Raw genomic sequence first — 23,526 nt, 5'->3', positions numbered from 1 at the left:
CAGTGAACATGTCCAAATTGTGCCTAAAGTGTCAATATTTTGTGTGACCACCATTATTATCACTGCCTTAACCCTCCTGGGCATGGAATTCACCAGAGCTGCACAGGTTGCTACTGGAATCCTCTTCCACTCCTCCATGATGACATCACGGAGCTGGTGGATGTTAGACACCTTGAACTCCTCCACCTTCCACTTGAGGATGCGCCACAGGTGCTCAATTGGGTTTAGTCCATCACCTTTACCTTCAGCTTCCTCAGCAAGGTAGTTGTCATCTTGGAGGTTGTGTTTGGGGTCGTTATTCTGTTGGAAAACTGCCATGAGGCCCAGTTTTCGAAGGGAGGGGATCATGCTCTGTTTCAGAATGTCACAGTACATGTTGGAATTCATGTTTCCCTCAATGAACTGCAGCTCCCCAGTGCCAGCAACACTCATGCAGCCCAAGACCATGATGCTACCACCACCATGCTTGACTGTAGGAAAGATACAGTTGTCTTGGTACTTCTCACCAGGGCGCCGCCACACATGCTGGACACCATCTGAGCCAAACAAGTTTATCTTGGTCTCGTCAGACCACAGGGCATTCCAGTAATCCATGTTCTTGGACTGCTTGTCATCAGCAAACTGTTTGCTGGCTTTCTTGTGCGTCAGCTTCCTTCTGGGATGACGACCATGCAGACCGAGTTGATGCAGTGTGCGGTGTATGGTCTGAGCACTGACAGGCTGACCTCCCACGTCTTCAACCTCTGCAGCAATGCTGGCAGCACTCATGTGTCTATTTTTTAAAGCCAACCTCTGGATATGACGCCGAACACGTGGACTCAACTTCTTTGGTCGACCCTGGCGAAGCCTGTTCCGAGTGGAACCTGTCCTGGAAAACCGCTGTATGACCTTGGCCACCATGCTGTAGCTCAGTTTCAGGGTGTTAGCAATCTTCTTATAGCCCAGGCCATCTTTGTGGAGAGCAACAATTCTATTTCTCACATCCTCAGAGAGTTCTTTGCCATGAGGTGCCATGTTGAATATCCAGTGGCCAGTATGAGAGAATTGTACCCAAAACACCAAATTTAACAGCCCTGCTCCCCATTTACACCTGGGACCTTGACACATGACACCAGGGAGGGACAACGACACATTTGGGCACAATTTGGACATGTTCACTGTGGGGTGTACTCACTTATGTTGCAGCTATTTAGACATTAATGGCTGTGTGTTGAGTTATTTTCAGAAGACAGTAAATCTACACTGCTATACAAGCTGTACACTGACTACTCTAAGTTATATCCAAGTTTCATGTCTATAGTGTTGTCCCATGAAAAGATATAATGAAATATTTGCAGAAATGTGAGGGTGTACTCACTTTTGTGATACACTGTATTTGGAGTTTTGTCTCCCTGTTTTTCTAATTTGTTTTCATTGATTCTTCGACTAAGGCCTAAACCGAGTCGCAAATGCATACATCTCATGGTTGCCAACCGTTTAAAAATAAATTTAGTCAATTTCAATTGCTCATTACACTTTAAAATGTGATAAACAAACAAAAAAAACCCCGAAAATATTTAGGTATGGCACTGTATATATTTCTTTCTAAGGGTCGGCTTTCATGCCTTCTCCCCTTCATCGATTTAAGGACCAAGATGTTTCCTCTGTAACAGAATTATTGTGGAAAAATTGCCACTACATTCATGTGATCCTTCTTAGCTTAAACCAGCCTTTGTTTTGAAACTTTTTTTTACTGTTTTTGTCATGTTAAAATAACTAGTGATAAACATTTTTTAAGACTGTGAAAGCACTGCCTCAATTTGGAGCTCTAAAATATTTACATAAAAATTAACAATGCCATCTTGAAATTTTTCCTAATTATTTACTAATTATTGATCAATTTTATTTAATTTATTAAATATTTGTTACATTACATTTCACACATGCATGCACACACACCTTTTAAAATAGGCTTTTAGGCTATTACTGTATTTTTGTAAGAAACCAAAAGAAAGAACTGATTAATGATTTCCCACTTACGGTCACATGTGGGCTGCAGGGATGTGGTGGACATGGACGCTTGATGTTGACTAGCCAATAGGCCTAGTGCGTCTACGTTTAGTGTGATAAAGCCATCTGAGCATTGTGGTGTTGGGCTAGGTTCACTGAAAATGTTTTCTGGGGTGCTTATTTTTGGTGCTGGTGGCAGAGCTGCAGGTTTCTTCCTAACAGTGGACCCTTCTTCTTCATCCTCCTCACTCTCAGAAAGCCAGTATCTGTTTTTGCCCCTGGATTGAAAAAGTATAATTGGTTTTTAACAATTATGACACAAGAACACAAACCCACAAAGACACGGGGAAGGACATGCAGACTCCACACAGAAAGTACCTTTTTAGCACATGAGAAACTGCCCAATATACTACTTTACAGAAATATGGCTAAATATGTTTTGTGTAACAACAACTAGCTATAGTGATTAAGATTTCCTAAGAACTTAATGTGCATAACACAAACAAAGAAATCTTGAACTTGAGCCATCCCCTTACTTTCGTAATTGTTTGATAATACCTTCCTTTCCTTTTTAGGTAGGCAGGACGGTCATCTTCATACTCCGTTGCTGACTCGTTGACCAGGGCTCTTGGCATTTTTGCCTTGCATTCGGCATAGGTGTCTGTAGAATAAGTTTGATAACTTTAGATTTTATGGTTAAGGGGGAAAAAATGTACTATTTACAAGGTAATACAAGGTTACACAAATGTGTACTTGATAAAGCATGCCAAATAATATCCACAGTCTTACCTTTAGTGCATTTTATAATAACATCAAAACAATTCCATGATGGATCTGGTGGCTCCTGCCGCATAACTGCCCTGTCACAACGAAGCCTATCCTTGTAAGGACACCAATAACTCATGCCATCATGAACCCATGATGATGGCACAATTTCTGTTTCATTTGAATGAATAAAGTCCACGATGTGAAACATTCTGCATGGTGCACAAAGATAATCACACCAGAAGTTACGCGTGATACAAACTGACCTATACTGCTTACTATAATGTTTATTTGGCTGGAAAGATTTTTATACATAATAGGCCTTATTTATCAAATTCATTAACTTATGAACTAGTCTGTGTCTGATTCATGAAACTGATTTATACTACATTGAAACAAACAATTACCTGAAAGGAGCAATTAAAGGAAAACATTCATCAATATCAGGTTAATGGCATGCCTCCATGAATTTTATTCCCAGGCATAGATTACTCTTTTACCTGTAGCAGAGGGGTTCTCTAGGGGATACAAATCTGACATGATTGTGAGTTACTGGCCAAACTCACTTGGAGCGCAACTTAGATAATGTAATAATCTTGGATAATATGAATCTAAATGCCAAACCAACATTTGCTTCCTAGCGTCCTAGTGTTATACACACAATATTTGTCCAAAATATAATTCTTAATCTATTTTCAGATGTTGAAATGCAGTGAATTTAGATTCAAAGTCCACTTTGGCTAAATGATTTAGCAAAGTGGAGGAGAGCTGTCTTGTGCTGGAAGATCAGCATCTAGTCTTATAACTTTTAGTCACAGTAGGCTTTAATCACATACAATTTCTATGTATTTTTGTGTATCAATTTCTGTAAATTGAAATACTCGTTAAAGGGTGCTGAGGACCCTGCAGTAGATCTAAGGGTGTCAGACAAAGGTCACCGGTGGAGGTAGAGGCAAAAAGAAAGGCCAAGCAGGAAGTAACCCCACTGTATGTTTTATTGGGTACAATTACACACTGATTCAGGAAACTCTGAGAACAGCTAAACTGTATGCACAAAAAACTCATATTTAGCAGATTAACAACTAGATGGAAAATGGTTATGCCTAAAATGTTAGTTATAACACGCAAAGAAATATTATTATTATTATTATTATTATTATTATTATTATTAATAATAATCATTACACTTATTTGTGTGTTTTTATGGATTTTAAACTCTTTAAAACAATCTGAAGCAACCGGAAAATTACTTTGCAGTTAACCATGAGGCCATGAACACCATGAATAAAATGCACAAAACAGAATAAAAAAACTTCCATTTATGAAACCAAATATTACCATAGACTTAATACTCATTATGTATTTAATATAATCATAAAGTTATTGCTGTAAATAGAAAGCAATGCATTAACATGACAGTATACATACTGTATACTATACTATATACATACATATAATATAGGTGTAACATCTACCACCAACCTTGAAAAATGATCAAAACAAAGACAGAAAAGGGGACAATAAGGACTGTAACTGTGTAAAGGAGTGCAAGAGAAAAAGAAGGTATGGATGTCTGCAAGAAAGACAGAGGGTGTGCAAAAAATAACATCAAGATCCTTGGTAATAAACCATGCTAATATTAACTAATCACTTTCTGATGTATGACCTACTAAATATGTAAACAATGAAAAGCAAAAGTACATTGGATTATATAATACTAAATCCCTAACAGAATGCAAAAAGAGAAAATAATCAGAAAAAATACTATATTGTATTACAATTAAATGTTCTGTGTATGTACATTTTATTACATATTGTAAAAACCAATCTGACGTTTGAGAACTTTAAGTAAGATGAAGTATTGGCATGCCAATAAGTTTGTCTGTGAATGGCATGACAATGTATTTTGTAATTTTGTCATCAACCTTGGCACAAACTAACTCTGCTAAACCTCCAAGACAGAAAACTCCTAGCTCACTTGAGTCCACTGGATAGGTGTAAAAGCTTGACACCGAGGTAAAAGCATTATAAACAACATGTGGCACTTCCTCATATAAGATTATAGTTCTGACTAAACCAATGCTGCCATTTACCTTCACATAGTCATCCCCTCTTGAAACTGCGATTTTACATTTTGGATAATACATTTCCTTAAATTCTTGAACTGGGCCATTTACAGAGGGTGGTAGAGGACCTCCGGAGTGGGCTTTTTTCATCTGGGGATAACATGTGTCTTGAATGACTTTCAGATTAGAGTTAAGTTCTGATTTGCGTCTTACAATTTGTGCACATGTTAACTGAGGTCTTCGAATTAACTTCTTCAGCTGTCCTAGATAATTTTCATATGGAAACCCAGAGATGGAGTCAAGTTCTCCATGCAGCTTTACATCGTCACTTAGGTGTATAAGACCATGAACATTATAAACTACATGTTCCTTACCATAAAGTTGGCTAAAATGTTCAACAAATGCTACTAAGAGAGTTTTAGCAAAATCACACATTTGTCCACTAGGGGTGGGGGATGCAAGAATGGACATTGCAACTGACAGCAGCATGAAATTCTGATATACAGATTCATTCAAAATGTCAATAAGAACCACTGGTCCTGTGTATAGCAAAAACTGTCTAAACTCAGTGGCCTTCCATCTGTTTCGCTCCTCAACAGCTCTTGGCTTTCTTGCAAATTCTGCAGGAATGTACCCACACAAAGCACAAAGCTTTTTAGATAATTGTGATGTTAAATGACCTGACAAATGGCTTTTTAGTGGACCTTTACTTCCTGTCCAGAGTTCAAGTAATTTTCTCATGACCCCTAAGCAGATAAGATGCATGTAGTCAAGAGGGAATGCAGAAACCATGCCAATTCCAGTATCACAAAGGGGGGATGTTTCTTTATGATGGTCCTCATCTGACTGCAAAATAAAACTAGCATCAGTTCTTAAGGAGCAATTCATTTCTGGAAAGGTCATCTTATAGTTAACACGCTCACCATGAACAACACATTTATCACACGCAGCGTAGCCAGTGTGAGATTTGATTCCCTTGATAAAGGCACGGGCAGGAGCATCACATATTACTGAGGTCACATTAAGGAACAACCTCTTTCCTTTCACTGTGAAACCTGATTTCAGTACTTTTATCTCGTCTACCAAATCCTTAAGGTATGCAGCTAGTGAATTTGGCTTGGAAATTCCACTGAAAACAGCTATCAAGAAGGGTTGTTTCATGTTGAGGCCCTGAAATAACCCTAATATAGGCCACAATTGTTCACCTGAAGATTTGAAGAGGGGAAGACCATCAAAATTCAATTGTAATTTCAGTGTGTGCCGATCTGGTATTTTGTCCCACAGTCTTTCATACATTCTAGAAACATAATTAAAAATTCCAAAATAATGAAAAGTGCCCCCGGCAACCTTCTCAATGTTGTAACTTCTCCTAGTATTGAGAAGAGTTCTGGCATCATTTGGCAAATCTGGATGGTAAATTCTCAAAATGGAAAGCAGTGCTGTTAGTGCCACTAGGGTTACACCAAATTCAAGTGCCCAGTCAACTAAACAGGTCTTCAGACATTTACCCTCATGTTCCTCAGTTTTTTCATTTGCACCTGAATCCTCGTCATCACTGAAATCATGTTCACTATCATTAAAAAGATAACCAACAAATTAATTGCTGTTGTCTGATGAATCCTCTATTTTATCTAGGTCAGAAACCTCCATTTTATCTCCTGAAGAGGCATCCATTTCAACATTCAACTCTGTATAACAATTAGACTGAGAGGAGTTCAAAATATGTCTTTTCTCGTCCTGGACTGCTTGTAGCAATTTTGTGACCTTGGCTGATGATCTACGCCGGATGTTAGTAGTGTTCATAGTTTTCACTCATGTTTGAGATGTGAATAAGAGCAATGGAAGCCAATGGTGAAGGCTACACATAAGCAGATGTGGCTCAGTGATGGTAGTGGACACTTGAATATCTACAAAAAATACAGAGGACAGCCTTTGGGTTATAAAATTATATACGATCAGCCATAACATTAAACCTCCTTGTATGTATACTCTTTTTCTATCAGCTCCACTAACCATAGTAGCTTAGTAGCTCTACAGTTGCAGACTGTCGTCCATCAGTTCCTCTGCATACTTTGTTAGCCCCCTTTTACCTTATTCTTAAATGGTCAGGACCTTTACAGGACCACCTCAGAGCAGGTATTATAGGTGGTGGATCATTCTCAGCACTGCAGTGACACTGACGTGGTGGTGGTGTGTTAGTGTGTGTTGTGCTGGTTTAAAAGGATCACACACAGCAGTGTTGCTGGACTTTTTAAACAATGAGTCCACTTACTGTCCACTCTATTATACACACCTGCTTTGTTGGTCCACCTTGTGGATGTACAGTCAGAGATGGTAGGTCATCTGTTGCCAGAGGAGGAAAAAGTACTAAAATATTGTACTCAAGTAAAAGTACTATTATTTTAATGAATTTTTATTTAAGTACGAGTAAAATTACTAGTCTAAAAATCTACTCAGGTAAAAAGTAACTCATTTAAATTGTACTCGTTACGAGTAAACGTTACTTTTTTAACAGGAGATGGTGACAAGTGGATATAAATCTCACAATAGTTGTTTTTTTATTCAAATATAATAGACAAAACATGTTGATACAACATTTACAACATTTAGGGATGTGTAATGTGTCATTTTAGTACAGACCAGTCCATAAAACTTTTTCAAACTGTATAACCACTAGTTTGTATACTTTTGAAAACATCTTTTTTTCTCATGTAAGTGTTGTTTGAATTGGATGATTGCTCATCATTGATATTAATATCGGGGCTGTATTATAGTTACAGTAGCGCCTCTCGCTGCCTGAACAAAAGAATTAAGAGCCATTTTTTTGAACGGCTCTTTAAAAGGAACCGAGCCAAAAGATCCGACTCCCCATCGCAGAATTTACTGCAGCAGTTTCCCAGACGCGATTTTTTAAAGCGTTTTTTTTACTCAGTGACGGATGTTATTTAAAATGTAGCGAATTACAATTCCTAATACAAAACATACTTAAGTAAAAGTAAAATTATTGGTTGTAAAATCTACTTTAAAAAGTACAAGTACACAAGAAAAACTACTCAATTACAGTAACTCGAGAAAATGTAATTCGTTACTTTCCACCTCTGTCTGTTGCTTATTATTGTATTAATATTATTATTATTATTATTATTATTATTATTGTTCTTGTTGCTTATTGTAGCTTTTAGGTTAATGTTATCCACGGTATTCAATGAGCTTCAATTATTTAGCAGCTGTTGTCTAATGCTAGAAACTGTTAGCCTTTTAGCTAACGTTACCTGAAGTGTTTCAGTTCAGACTACCAGTTAACCTGAAACTCACTAGATAACATTACCTAACAGTTTCCATTTCCAAATTACTCTCTATCTTAATCCAAAACTCATTAATAGACTTTCTGCTTACTTTTTGCTAAGTAAAAAGTTGTTAAGATTAAATGTTTATTTACCTCACACGAACGAACGATTCCTCTTTTTTTAACAGCTTGCGTCGCACTCTTGCTATGGTGACGCTGTTCTGCCGGCGCTAAATCAGAGACTGGACGCTGGGCCGCAGCCGGACAACCAGCGTCGGCGCGCACGCGTTTCTACGAGCACCAGCCAAACCCAGCTGTGGTAACAACTGGGCCGGATCTGGCTACATTGATTCTGGCCGATTCTGACACTCAGCCGACTGTGCCGATAGAAAAGTGGGAACTGGGCCAGATGATTGTGCTAGCTGGGTCAATCCGAATGACTTCTTCAGACTGAAGAAGTCATTCGGATGGAGTGACGAAACGTATCTCTACAACAAACTTGTGTCCAGATGAACTGATTCAACTTTGTGGATTTGTGTACCTGGATTATTGAGCATGCATCAACAGATTCTCAAACTGAACTGCGTCTTTCTGCACATGAGGAAGAAATCTATGGAGAGATCTCAAATAACATAAACCTGAAGGTCTGAACTTACATTGTAGAAAAGAAAAACAAGCCAGTAGCAGCACTGTGCATAATAAACCATTTACAGAAGGGTCATTAAGTTTGGCAAATTGAAATAATGGCATGTTTCTGACCTGAATGAGAGAGGCAGTAAAAAGATCTCACACTTGTCAGAGACAACGTTTGAAGCCCAGGTCAATAGGACCTGCTAGTTAGAGAAGAAGTCCAAAAGAGGAAGTGGCCCGTACGGGGATCGAACCCGCGACCTTGGCGTTATTAGCACCACGCTCTAACCAACTGAGCTAACCGGCCAGTTCATCTATTCTCTTTAGATCTTTGTACATAATTCTACACTAACTCCATTCAAGCAGCTGAAACAGACTTTCTTAATACACATCTAAGAGGTTTTGTGGGTTCTTATATGTGTGAACTATCTAAACTATATATTTCTTAAAGTTCTTGACTGAGCTTAATGCCACCAACCAGTGACTGGAGCAGATACGACTCAGGTCCTGCACACAGTAAGTAGTGCTGATACACAGTACCAGCCTGCACACCAGAGGGGCTCCAAACATCAAGTTTTCACTCATTAAATCATGTTTGTGAACTTTGTGGAATGAATGTAGGATTTGTACGTGTAGATTCTGGGTTTTAGGAAGTTGAGCTACTGTTAATATTTTTCCCCAATTGAACTAAAAACCTGAATTGATGTTTTAATTGTTCATTAAGACGTCACTAAGAGTTATTACCATCAAGCAAATGTAAAGCATATTTCTATATGAAGAGCATCTGTTTCCAGATAATATACACTGAGGTTTAATTGTCTGATCATCAGACATGGTTGTGCAATAAAAGACACTCGTCCCTGGGTGGGCTCGAACCACCAACCTTTCGGTTAACAGCCGAACGCGCTAACCGATTGTGCCACAGAGACACGCACACAGCTAACAGCACAGCTGTTTCATTGGACGGTACACACAAATAATATATTCTCTCTCTATACAGGCTCACTGTGGAGGCAAATTGGTGGTTAAGTGGGCGGGTCTAAACTGATGAAGGCTGAATGAATGTACCACAATACAGTATAGTTTAGATAGTTCACACATATAAGAACCCACAAAACCTCTTAGATGTGTATTAAGAAAGTCTGAACATAAGAAATGACTAGACAGTGATGTCTGAAGTAGGACTGAGATCTCGGATCATTAAAATAACATGAAACTGCTGCATTTCTGGTGCAATAACAAACAAATTCAATTTAGGAGCCGCTTATTTTTGCAGATCTTCACTGAAAGTGTGCAGAATCTCAAATGGTTTTTTGTGCTGCCGGTTGAATGGGGTTAGTGTAGAATTATGTACAAAAATCTAAAGAGGAACTTTGAACAGGCCGGTTAGCTCAGTTGGTTAGAGCGTAGTGCTAATAACGCCAAGGTCGCGGGTTCGATCCCCGTACTAGCCACACCCTCTTTAATGATTAAAGGTGGCATGGTTAAGAGAGAGTCAGGTGAGCATGTGCTGTGTATCTGGACTTTCTAACCTGAGTAATTTAATCACTGAAAGTAAGAACACCACCCTGTTCTTCTGCCATCTTTAATTCTGGCTTCATTTCACCTAATGAACGTGGCATGATCTTTATAAATGCTTACAATCAATTTTGTCAATGGCAAAAATAAATAAATAAATAAATAAATAAAAAGAGAACTGTTTTCTTGCACTGCACATGGCAGAAGACTAAAAGAAATTTAGACCGTGTAGAATAAAAGTATTAGGAAAGTATGAGGTTAAAAGCATCAGCTTTTATTTATTCTTAAAAGAAAAATACATGAACTTCAGTCATCTCACACGAAGATCTGTTCTGCTCAACAACAGTAAAGCTCTCCATCGTTTCTGTGTGGCAGCTCCATAACTGAAGAGCTGTCAGTGAAGAATCGGGTATGTGGGTATACGCCCTGCACTCGGATGTTGGCCGGTTAGCTCAGTTGGATAGAGTGTTGTACTAATAACGCCAAGGTCACGGGTTGGATCCCCGTACGAACCACACCCACTTTTGGACTTAAACTAACAAACAAGTGATCCTTCTCTAACTAGCAGGTCCTACTGACCTGGGCTTCAAACGTTGTCATTCTGGTTGGACAATAAAATCGATATACTACTTTTCATTCAATGTATTTAACTACATAGTGTTGTGCAACATTACATGTGTACTTCATACTTTTGTATTTTAATACTTGCAAATTTGAATACTTGCATACTTTAATACTTGCTTTCTATAATAATTTGCATTAATATATATTGAGCTGCTGTAATAAATGATCTATCTATAGATTTATTTAATTTTATCTGTAATGCTAGTGATGGGCCAAACTATCTTTAGGAAGGTAGATATATCTAGCTTTGGGGTTGTTGAGGCTAAATATTCATGATTGTTATAATGTTGCTACACAGTCACATTAGAAATCTCTTTTAAAACTAATGTTTGATATTGCAGGGTCTGATGAAGACACTAAAAATCTTATCGGTGGAGAGTGGCCAACCAGGCTCTCTTCACCAGAAAACAGAATGCAGCGATTCGAGGGTTTGAGTTTTAGTATTCAAGTTTTGCTACCTTTTTCAAAGCATTAAAAACGTTTCATGACTAAACTTTTTTTGAAGTAGTATATGCTACATACATTAATAACTGTTATGTGCATTATATTGTAGAGCCTTTGTGTTGGAGAACCAAATGCAGGGGAAGGTGACTCCCACTTATGTGAAGAAGAAGTGGGAGAACCTCAAACAAAAATACAAAGTAAGCTTCGTTTGTTGGTAAGATCTTCAGTAAAAATATCAGAAAAGATTTGTAATACAAGTTAAGGTCCTTGTACTATGTTTATGAATCTTGTAGGAACTAGACCACCCACTGGGGTAAGTACAGAGGGTGGTGAAGCAACAGCAGCATCCTGGAAATGGTATGTGGATATGGATGAGGCAATAGGTGGGAGATCATCAATGAGCCCAGCGACCCTTATTTCCTCATCTGGCCAGGATGCTGCTGAAGCTTCACCATCCTCGAGAAGCATGGAAACCCCAGCCAACAAGAGACGAGGGGAGAAAGATTTAGTTGCGTATCTGAGAGAGATGGAAGAAAGGGAAAATAGATAGAAGCAGCAGAGAACGAGGAGAGAAGATGGAGAGAGGCTGAGGAGAGGGAGGAAAGAAGAGAAAGGGAAAGAATAGATCGAGAGGAGAAGAGAAAGCAAGAGGCGCACCAGAGAGAGGAAAAGCAAGAGTGAGAGACGCGAGAGAGAGAGGAGAGGAGAGACCAGGAAGCAAGAATGAGGGAGGAAAGGAGAGATAGGGAGGCAAGAGAGAGAGAGGAAAAGTTTATTAAAATCCTAGAGATTCTAATGAAAAAATAAATAGTTGAAAATCAAAAAGTGTTGTAGTATTATTGTATGTTGTGAGAAAGAAAATGTGTTGGCAAATAATGGAAATAAAGGATTTTCTTTTTAATTTAACCTTAATTAAAAATTGAAAAAGTGTAAAAATTGGAAATTGTAATTTTGCTAAGAAAGTTTTACTTTTAAATAATGCATAAACTGTTAATGTCAAGAGACAATCAAGAACTGTAGAACAAAATGTAAAAACAAACAACATGAACCTATAAACAAAACATTTTTCTAAACATAATCATGCTCATAAAGAGCTGATATGCTGTGCTGTGGTGCTGAGACAGCTGCTGCTAGATGCTTTCTTGCATCTTCACCTGATGTCATGTCATTTATTACAGGCTCTGGTTGGTCAACATGTACCTCTGTTAATTCTGGCTCAATGATGTCTCCATGAGTGATACAGAGGTTGTGGAGCACCGCACAGCATGCAACAACCTCCGGGGCGAAGACAGGGCTCACCTCAAGAAAAGGCTTTAAAGAAAATGTAACGCCATCTTGTCTTCATCATTCCAAAATCCTTTACCACCACATTCCTGGCCTTGGACAGTTTGCTGTTAAAACGAGCCTGTACAGGTTTCTGCACAGGCTCTCGATAGGGGGTCAGGAGCCGGATGGGTGTATTAATGCAGGGATAACCCCCATCCCCAAGAATGTATCGTCCTGCAGGTGGGTATTAGCCCTCTTACACAGGGCTGTTCTTTAGTACCCTTGCATCATGAATCGACCCAGGGTAACCAACAAAAATGTCTCTGAACTTCCCCAGGTGGTCACAGATGGCTTGAAGCTGAATTGAGAGGAACAGCTTCCTGTTTAGGTAGCACTGTGCGTTGGCAGATGGGGGTTTTATTCGAATGTGGCACCCATCAGTAGCACCAACTGCCACTCTAAAACATTTGGATCCTACACACTCTAGTTCATCACCAGTTGGTAGGGTGATGATCCTCCTGACGAGCCCTCTGACAGCCATACTCATTTTGTGTACAATGTCGTGCACAGACGATTTTCGAAAAATTATTCTACTGTAATTATTAATGTGTCAGATCTATCATTTTGTCATTTATTTTCATTGTATTAGTCTAATCATGGTAATGTAATATACTGTTGCTAAAGAGGTTAGCAGTACTTACATTATTTCTGAGGTAAAAAATCAATAACTTTCTTAGTTCTCTTCTGAGATTTACTACTCTCTGTCGTCTCAGTGTGGAGTCGGGATACATGACTATAGATTAATCAGTAAGTGGCGCAAATAAAGACGATAAATACCCAAAATATTGGCGAGTGGAGCTTGAAATGAGCATGCGGTCTGTAACTATGGTCACTTGCCGTTGGTAAGATGGCAGACGTAGTACGTACGTACTTCCTCCAATCTAGTACGTACTCAGTAAGTATGCGAATTTCGGACGCAGCCTAAGTCTGTGTCTGTTTCTGTTGCTTATTCTGAATTGTGTTTGTTTGTAAACTGTGAATTAGTTCTTAATCTGGGGTGCGTTTCCCGAACAACCACGGAGGTTAGCATTGAACTACCATAGTACGATGCATCGTTAAACTAACAAACATCCGAATTACGACCGTTTCCCGAAACTGTCGTAACATGTTGGTACAACAGTAGTTCGAACAACGTTGGTTTAAACCACCGTTGTCTGAACTACAATGTTTCCCGACGTGTTCGCTCTGATTTCCACAGCGAGAAACGTGGAGAAACTCACAAAGTTTGTAATTTTAGACCAAAATATGAGCGCTGTGACCGAAATAACGTCACTATTATTTAATCTAATAATATATATTCATATCACCGCCACCACCAACAACAAAAACATTCATAGAAATGACAATAATATAGAAATATGCGTAAAAATAATTAATACTAATATATGAAAATTATTATAAGTAAAATAATTCGAGTTATGTACAAATCTTCTTCTTAAAGGGAAAAAAAAAAACCAAAAGAACTAGCTATTTTAGCACATTTAAATTTCCTTTTCTGTAACAGTCCATAGTAGCTCAAGAGGATAAACTGCTGAAGGCATTTGCGGGAGTGGGGGTTCGAATCCCATGAAGCGAGTCTTTATTTCTTTCTTTTATCTTTTTCATAATGGCAGTGAAATCTCTAATTGATGAACAGTTAATTTATTACTCTTGGTACCAATAAAATAATGTTTAAAACATATTATCTTAGTTCTAAATCTTAGGTCCCTTGGATTATACCAACAATAAACAATTAATATGTTTTTACTAGTGGACATAGTATTTTCATAGATACACTAGTATAAAGTGTACCGTGCAAAGAGGTGTGTATGTGCCTGTCTGCATACATGTGCACACCCACATACATACATAGATATATACATGTGCCACAATTCTGTTACTTTTAGAATTATGTTCCTTCTCTGTTTCACAAAGGTTGTGTGCAGTGGGTGATAGGGGTGTGCTATATCGTATCGTTCACGATAATACCGGTATAATTTTACAAACGATACAAAAAGTACCATATCGTAATAATAGCGATATTTTGCGTACTTTACGTAATGACGTCACACAGCTACGCAAATGATGTACGTTCGTTACGTGGGTCATTTGGGTACAGTAACGAGTATGGTGGAACGCGGCTCTGCGGTGGAGGAGCTCGTTCCAAAAACTCCATGTCCACCATAAATTAATCTTTGGCAACCGAAACACCAACCACCGATTGCCGGCAGCTTTTTTGCGGAAGTATTTCTGCACGCAGGTTTAAACAGGGACAAAATTCAACAGTTCCACCAAACAGTTCAGGAATACTCTTAACATTAATGTCAACCACCAACACAGAAGTAGTATTACTGCTTAGTACTACTGCTACTGTACTTAGTAGTAATTGTGGCGCGCTACGAGTAAAGACCCACCGGGCTCTGCGCGTTCCAGTGTTGCCAGGTTGGGCGGTTATGCACCAAACAATTTAATAGCAGTTAAATAACACTTCTATTTTAAAGAAAATATTCTGTTTTAAAAAGCTCCAGCATTGAAGAAGGTTATTAAAAGTAAAGTCAATTTTCAATGCTGATTTGGCTTAAGTGTTGGTCAGTCTGTATCATATTGTTGAAAGAAAATTATTTTTCCATGCATTCACACTGGCATGTTCTGGGGTTCAATTGAGTGTCATCATTACACACAAGTTGGCAGCCAAATGATAAAATATTGCAAAGGAATATCTTAGAATTTTTTTCTCATAATGTTAAGGTTGCTATATAAAAGGGTGTCCCAAAAGTCACGCAAGATTTGAATTTGGCGCCATTTGTGCGGTAAAGTGTTGCCAACGAATAAAAAAGACAGCGTGACAGCTCACAGTTCAGGGTTATTAAAAATGGAGCGCTACACGAAAGAACAACGCGTTTTCATTGTTGAGCAATATTTTAAAAATAATGAAGGTTTGGCAGCTACAGTTCGCAATTTTCGTAAAAAATATGGTCAGAATAGTGATTTAACTTCATCAACTGTGAAGAGATTAATTAAAAAATTCAGGGAGACTGGATCAATTAGTGATCTTAGACACTCTGGCCGTCCTTCAACAAGTCGTTCAACACAAAACATCGAAGCAGTTCGTGAGAGTGTTGCTGAGAGTCCAGGAACATCAATTCGGCACCGTGGTCAAGAATTTAACATTTCCAGAGGCTCTCTACAGCGTATTTTCACGAAAGATTTGCATCTTCATGCTTACAAAGTTCAACTGATTCAAGAACTGAAGCCTACTGACCACACACAGCGAAGAGAGTTTGTTGAATGGATTTTGGAACAACAACAAGTGGATGCCGATTTTTCGAACAAAGTCATCTTCAGCGATGAGGCTCATTTTCATCTTGATGGCTTCATTAATCATCAAAATTGTCGCATTTGGTGTTCAGAAAATCCACGAGTGATTGTTGAGAAACAAATGCATCCACAACGTGTCACTGTTTGGTGCGGATTTTGGGCTGGAGGCATCATCGGACCATTCTTCTTCGAAAATGCGGCTGGTCAGGCAATAACAGTTAATAGAGCTCGCTATTGCGACATGATAATCCAGCTTTTTGTGCCTAAATTGCAAGATATGGATGTGGACGACATGTGGTTTCAACAAGACGGTGCCACATGCCATACAGCCCGAGAAACAATTCAATTACTGCATGAGTCATTTCCTGGTCGTGTAATTTCCCATTTTGGTGATCAGAATTGGCCGCCCAGATCATCCGATTTAACGCCGTTGGACTTTTTTCTTTGGGTTTTTTTGAAGTCTAAGGTTCATGCCATCAAGCCCACGACCGCCCACGCCTTGAAGGAGGAAATTGAGCGCTGTATCAACGAAATTCAGCCACATTTATGCAAAACGGTCATGGAAAATTTCGACAAAAGAGTGCGTATGTGCCAGCAAAGCCGTGGAGGCCATTTACCCGATATGCTATTCCATACATAACCCTATACTGTATACTTTATGAATCAATTAAAAATTTACAATTTTTTATTAAAAACCTGTGTTCTCTATCAAAATTACTTCTTGCATGAATTTTGGGACACCCTTGTCAGGGAAAATAGAAAGAGAAAAAAAGCTTATTAATATTATGCGGGTCTTCGTGATGTAATTCTACATGGCACTCACTGCCTGTATAGGTAAATGAGTGAGTGACCACATAAAAAAAGGTATTAGATTCTGTGCCACCCCTGTGTGAGCAATGGTCTCAGTCTGGCCACCACTATGGAAATTGTCTGACTTCACCACTACATTATGTTACATTATTTTTACTGGAAAGACAAAATAAAGAAAAGTGTGCATAATTCTTACATACGTCTTACATTTTTTGTACGTGTTAACTTATATTAATTCAAATAAAACCTGAATATTATTATTTTTTTTGCAATAGTGTTTTCTCGAAATAAATAAAATATTTTTTTGTGTTTTGTTATATCGCCAAAAATATCGTTATCGCAAAAATAACCTGAAATATCGTGATATTATTTTAGGGCCATATCGCCCACCCCTAGTGGGTGATTATGATTGTCCATAATAAAAAAAAGTGATTAGAGTAATAAGTCTCTACCAAACAGTTGAGGTGATCACAAAAATGATGAACTTTTAAGGATATTTTTCAGCTGCAGGCTGTAATTTCACATATAGGTTTCTTAAAACAATCTACCCAATATGTTTCAGTTTAACACATGTCAAACAAGAAGTATGGCCCAAACAAGATTATTTAAATACAGCTTATTTTCACCCAGTTATTTAGACTCAAAGTAAGATCAGCCAAATGGTTGAGCAGACCATTAGGGGTTTAAATGACTATAAAGCTTTCAATGTTGTCTCTTCTGATTTTTTTTTAGTAAAATAACACTTTTCACCACTTCAACACTTTTTCATAACACTTTTCCACATAAACTATAAATGTAAAGGGTAAATGTTATGTTGACCTTTTTCATGCTTTGTTAAGTTATTTTACCTTTGGTTGAGTCATGTAATAATTAAGCAATGTGGAGCAATGAATGCAGGCCAAGAAAGACATCACCAGTTTGGCCTATAACCCTAACCCACCCACTCACACACCCTTTAGAAGTACTTAAGAATATTCATACACATGAATATGTATGCTAATGTACATATAGCCATAACTATATGTACATTAGCATACATATTCATGTGTATGAATATTCTTGGCCCAATCCAATGTGCAATGCTTGTCACATCACCTTATATTTAAGATTTAATCTATATTTAATCTGTACCATATACTATATACTTGGAACTGCACCTTCCTGCACTTTCTAATTTCATTCCATTGTTTATTTACACTCAATCAATCCTCATTATCAATAACTGCTCTGTAGCTATGCAGTATATGTAAAGCTCAGGTTACATTCAATCAAATCTATCTATCTATCTATCTATCTATCTATCTATCTATCTATCTATCTATCTATCTATCTATCTATCTATCTATCTAAACCACAGCTTTTCCCTTCACTATTCATTTTGTAATTTTACATATAATAATTCTCACTTATTTTACAACCGTTTCATTCATATATTAATTCATATATTCATTCACTCATTCCTGTATGAATCCATTATGTACAGATGATGGTGTGTGTGTACAGATGATGATGTGTGTGTGTGTGTGAATAATTATTCGACAAATGCAACTACTGTATATCTACATTAATACATTAAGAAGTCCATTAAGAACTACATTATTAAACATTTTACATTGTAAATGTTCGTACACCAAGATTACCGTACAAAACTACTGTCCTTTAACGGCGTCCTACGTCAGCGATGACGTAGTCGCCAGGAACTACGCTTCTAACCACACATCTACAGGTGTAGTTGGAACTACACAGCTTTACCACAGTAGTTACGAACGTTCGTTGGTACTATGCTTTTGAGAAACACCTGTGTCGCCTTACGATGTTTTGAACTATGCAACTTACCAACGTAGTTACAACAGTAGTTCGAACTACGGTTTCGGGAAACACTTGCATCGCAGCTGCATCGTTCCAACTATGTAAGTTGCTACCATAGTTAGCAACTATGCTTTTGGGAAACGCACCCCTGGTCGTGATGTTAGAGAATTAAACCTACATCTCTCTGATGGTCTGATCGATGAGCTGTCTGTTCTGACCTGCTGCTTAAGCCCGGCTAGCTCAGTCGGTAGAGCATGAGACTCTTAATCTCAGGGTTGTGAGTTCGAGCCCCACGTTGGGTTAGTATCTTCATTTAACGTCTACAGAAACCAAAAGGTCATTCTTCCACTTTGGACAGTTGGTCTCCGGTGACTTATCAGGTGCATATTTGTGCTTGTAGGACTGTTGTTTACTGGTTCAGTTACTTATTTCCACTATTCTGTGGGACTACATGTTGTTGTGTCTCATATCCATTTGATCAAAAGGCAGGTTGTGCAATGAAAGGCACTTGTCCCTGGGTGGGCTCGAACCACCAACCTTTCGGTTAACAGCCGAACGCGCTAACCGATTGCACCACAGAGACACACGCACGCAGCTGTTTTATTGGACCGTACACACGGGTCACATGATTTGCTAATGTTTACTGAAGGGCAAATAAGTTTCTGACTGGAATGAGAGGGGCATTAAGAAGATCTCACACTTGTCAGAGACAATGTTTGAAGACCAGGTCAATAGGAACTGGTAGTTAGAGAAGGATCACTTGTTTGTTAGTTTAAGTCCAAAAACGGGTGTGTTGAATCAATTTCACTGAGGAATAACAGAAAAACTACATCACAACCTACAGCACTTACAACACAACAGCTGGTTTTAACTACTCTGTACATAAATAATCTGATAATGCAAATAATTACCGCCATCGAGACATCAATTTGGAAGTTATTGTGCCAGAAAAGCAGCAGTTTCATGTTATTATAGTCCCAAAGAAGTCCAGCATCACATGTATGAATGACTACCGCCCCATCACTCTCACACCAATAGTGATAAAATGCTTTAAGAGATCTTAGCTCATATAAATAGCAGTATTCTATAGCAGTGTAAAGAGCAGGTGGGTATAAGCCCTCTTTATACACAGGGCTGTACTTTAGAACCCTTGCATCATGAACTGGCCCAGGATAACCAACAAAAAATCTATACTGCTATACAAGCTGTACACTGACTACTTTAAGTTATATCCAAGTCTCATTTCTATTGTGTTGTCCCATGAAAAGATATAATAAAATATTTGCAGAAATGTGAGGGGTGCACTTACTTTTGTGAGATACTGTAAGGTAGCAACACTGAGTGTTATACTGTTTATTAGCCTGACTTAAACATTAGCAAGTCATGTGACCCATGTGTACCGTCCAAGGAAAATGCTGCGCGCATGTCTCTGTGGTGCAATTGGTTAGCGCGTTCGGCTGTTAACCGAAAGGTTGGTGGTTCAAGCCCACCCAGGGACGAAAGTCTTTTATTGCACAACCATGTTGATCATAAACCTCATTGTATATTATCTGGAAACAGATGCTCTTCATATAGAAATATGCTTTACATTTGCTGGATGGTAATAACTCTTAGTGAAGTCTTAATGAACAATTAAACATCAATTCAGGTTGTGTTTTCAGTTCAATTGGGAAAAATATTAACAGTAGCCAGAGGTGGAAAGTAACGAATTACATTTACTCGTGTTACTGAAATTGAGTAGTTGTTTTGTGTACTTGTACTTTTAAAAGTAGATTTTACAACCAGTAATTTTACTTTTTAACATTAAGTATGTTTTGTACTAAGAATTGTAATTCGCTACATTTTAAATAACTTTCGTAAAAAAAAAAAAAAAAACACAAATACAGTGGTGTTCAGAAAAATATCAGTGATTTTAAAAAAGTGAATAAAGCACAAAATCATTATAATAACTTTTATTTCCATAAATGCAAATGCACTGAAAATACTACACTTTCAATTCTAAATCAAAACATTAAAAAAATTTACCCAGTTTGTGTTCATCCTTTACAAAAAGTTAAGAAAAATTAATATTAGGCTGTTCAAAAATAGCAGTGCCAGAATTTTTCTTCAAAAACTAAAAAAAATGTATGTATAAACTAAAAAAAAAAATGTTTGAGTTTTCACTTTACTTTAAATTACTGAACTAATATTGAGTGGCATAACGATTGTTTCCAAGATCTGTGTTGCATGGAGTCAACCACCTTCTGGCTCCTCTGAACAGGTATCCAGTCCAGGATGATTAGACTACATTCCACAGTTCTTCTGCAATTTTGGGTTTTGCCTTAAAAAAAAACACGTTTCAGACATCAGACCACAAGTTCTCTATGAGATTGAAGTCAGGGGATTATGCTGGCCACTCTATTACCTCAATCGTGTTTGTCTGTAACCAAGATGTTTTGGGTCATTGTCATGTTGAAACACCCATTTTAAGGACATTTCTTCTGCGACACAGGGCAACATGATCTGCTCAAGTATTCTGATATATTTAAACTGATCCATGATCCCTCGTATGCCATAAATAGACGTAACACCATGGTATGATAAACATCCCATATCATCATTTTGTACCACCATGCTTTACTGTCTTCACAGTGAACTTTGGCTTGAATTCAGTGCTCGAGGGTCGTCTGACATACTGTCTACAGCCACTAGACCCAAAAAGAACAATTTTGCTTTCACCAGTACACAAAATGTTGAGCCATTTCTCTTTGGACCAGTTAATGTGTTCCTTGGCAAATTTGAACCCATTCAGGACGTCTTTGTCTTAACAACGGGACTTTGCAAGGAGTTCTTGCTGGTAAATTGGCTTCACTTAATCATCTTCTGTCCTACTGCTAACTTCAGATGTTCCTTGATCTTTCTGGAGGTGATTATTGCCTGAGTATTTGTCATTTTGGCTATACTTCGATCCATTCAAACAGTAGTTCCACGCTTCCTTCTGCGTCTTTCAGGTTTTGGTTTTCACTTCAAGGCATTTCAGATCATTTTAGCTGAGTAGCCAATAATCTGCTGCACTTCTCTGTATGTTTTTCCCTCTACAATCAACTTTCTAATCAAAGTACGCTGTTCATCAGAACAATGTCTGGAACAACCCATTTTACCCAGTATTTCAGAAGGAAATGAGCTATGACCAACCTGTGCAACATTTGCCCCCCTCCTACCTTAAATAAGGGCCAAAATTGACACCCGTTCTTCTGCAGAATGAATGACTTCACCAATTGAACTCCTCACTGCTATTATTTTGAACAACCCCCTTTCAATCAATGCCTCGATTACTCAGAATGAGCGGCATGCATGTTCTAATTGTTGGGTTTGTTTTGTTTTCATTACTCTACTACATTTTCAAGTGAATTATTTACTATGTAGAAATAGCATTTCTACTAAAAACAGTGATCAGGTTAATGGTGTTGGACTGCTATTTTTTTAACACCACTGTATATACAAAACAGTTACATGTGCAAAAAAATGAAATAGAAAAAAAATATTAATAAAAACAGTGCAAAATAATAACAATAAAAATTATAATATTTACATTAATGAGGTAATTACCTCTCTCTCTCTCTCTCTCTCTCTCTCTCTGTGTGTGTGTGTGTGTGTGTGTGTGTGTGTGTGTGTGTGTGTGTGGCTTGCTCTCTCCGCTATACTGAAAGTGATTTGAATTTCGACAATAAACAGCTCTTATTATGACTGACTGATTCCCTCTACTGATAGAAGCGGAATGATTGAATTACAGCCGATAAGAACTGCACAGAAATATAAATATGTATTATAACGGCTCCCAGAGGCGCGACTCGGTTCCTTTTGTTCATTTTAAAGAGCCGTTTTAACGACTCATCACTATAGGCAAGGCACGCAACCCGCGTTGATGTTGTAGCATGAGGAAAGGGGCGTGTGAGACAAATTTTGATGTTTGAGGCGGCTAATGGTCTACATTTTCATGATAAGTTGACTTTTTTGTATTTTATTATTCTATTTTTAATTTATTTTATAATATCGGTAACGTGAGAATATTTTTGACGGCACCCCTGACGAAGCCAGATGCGGCACCCCGGTTGAGAAAGGCTGCTCTAACCAACTGAGCTAACCAGCCAGTTAAGCTTTTCTCTTTAGATCTTTGTACATAATTCTACACTAACTCCATTCAACCAGCTGCATGGCAGCACAAAAACCATTAGAGATTCTGCACACTTACAGTGAAGATCTGTAAAAATGAGCGGCTCCTAAACTGAATTTGGTTGTTATTGCACCAGAAATGCAGCAGTTTCATGTTATTTTAATGATCTCAGTCCTACTTCAGACATCACTGTCTAGTCATTTCTTATGTTCAGACTTTCTTAATACACATCTAAGAGGTTTTGAGGGTTCTTATGTGTGTACTATCTAAACTATACAGTATATTTTTGGCACATTCGACACTCATCGAGCACTTTATTAGGAACCTATCTGATACCTGCAATATTTGATTATAAGCTACACCTACCACACAAATAAATTTTTTGGGTATACAGTTACTGACTGTAGCACACCTGTCACCGTGTACCATTTTCGTACCCTGTTTATCAGAAGAAAGGGACCCCTAGAGGTCCAACACAAACACAAAAAAATGTTGTTGGGATTTATTAGGAACACATACCCTGTTAGCACTGGTTAGCAAATCTTAACGCTGCTGCTACTACTGGCTTTAATATAACTTTGGAGTGTGTCTGTGGGAATTTGTGCCCATGTGGTCAAGTTCAGTCAAGCTTCATGCAGATTTTGCAATGGAACGTTTAAACCTGTAGCCTAGTGGTTAGGGTACTGGACTAGTAATCAAACGGTTGCTGGTTCAAGCCTCACCACTGCCAGGTTGCTGCTGTTGGGCCCTTGAGCAAGGCCCTTAACCCTCAGTTGCTCAGATTGTATACTGTAACTGTACTGTAAGTC

The 23,526-nt window shown here is 38.2% G+C and overlaps 5 non-coding genes and 1 pseudogene across 5 annotated transcripts; 3 read left to right on the top strand and 3 right to left on the bottom strand.

Moving 5' to 3' along the window:
- LOC134326480 (E3 ubiquitin/ISG15 ligase TRIM25-like) overlaps positions 1-23,526 on the top strand; it is a 514,462-nt pseudogene that overhangs the window by 221,962 nt on the left and 268,974 nt on the right.
- On the bottom strand, positions 8,970-9,043 carry trnai-aau (transfer RNA isoleucine (anticodon AAU)). The gene has a single exon. It is a non-coding gene; the product is annotated as a tRNA-Ile (tRNA).
- Positions 9,592-9,665, bottom strand: trnan-guu (transfer RNA asparagine (anticodon GUU)). The gene has a single exon. It is a non-coding gene; the product is annotated as a tRNA-Asn (tRNA).
- Positions 10,117-10,190, top strand: trnai-aau (transfer RNA isoleucine (anticodon AAU)). The gene has a single exon. It is a non-coding gene; the product is annotated as a tRNA-Ile (tRNA).
- Positions 19,074-19,147, bottom strand: trnan-guu (transfer RNA asparagine (anticodon GUU)). Its single transcript has one exon. It is a non-coding gene; the product is annotated as a tRNA-Asn (tRNA).
- trnan-guu (transfer RNA asparagine (anticodon GUU)) lies at positions 19,990-20,063 on the top strand. Its single transcript has one exon. It is a non-coding gene; the product is annotated as a tRNA-Asn (tRNA).

The sequence above is a fragment of the Trichomycterus rosablanca genome, chromosome 14 (assembly GCF_030014385.1).
Source record: "Trichomycterus rosablanca isolate fTriRos1 chromosome 14, fTriRos1.hap1, whole genome shotgun sequence".
Lineage (NCBI taxonomy): Eukaryota > Metazoa > Chordata > Actinopteri > Siluriformes > Trichomycteridae > Trichomycterus > Trichomycterus rosablanca.
Note: the sequence above shows the minus strand (reverse complement) of the source record. Positions and strands in the feature narration are given on the sequence as shown.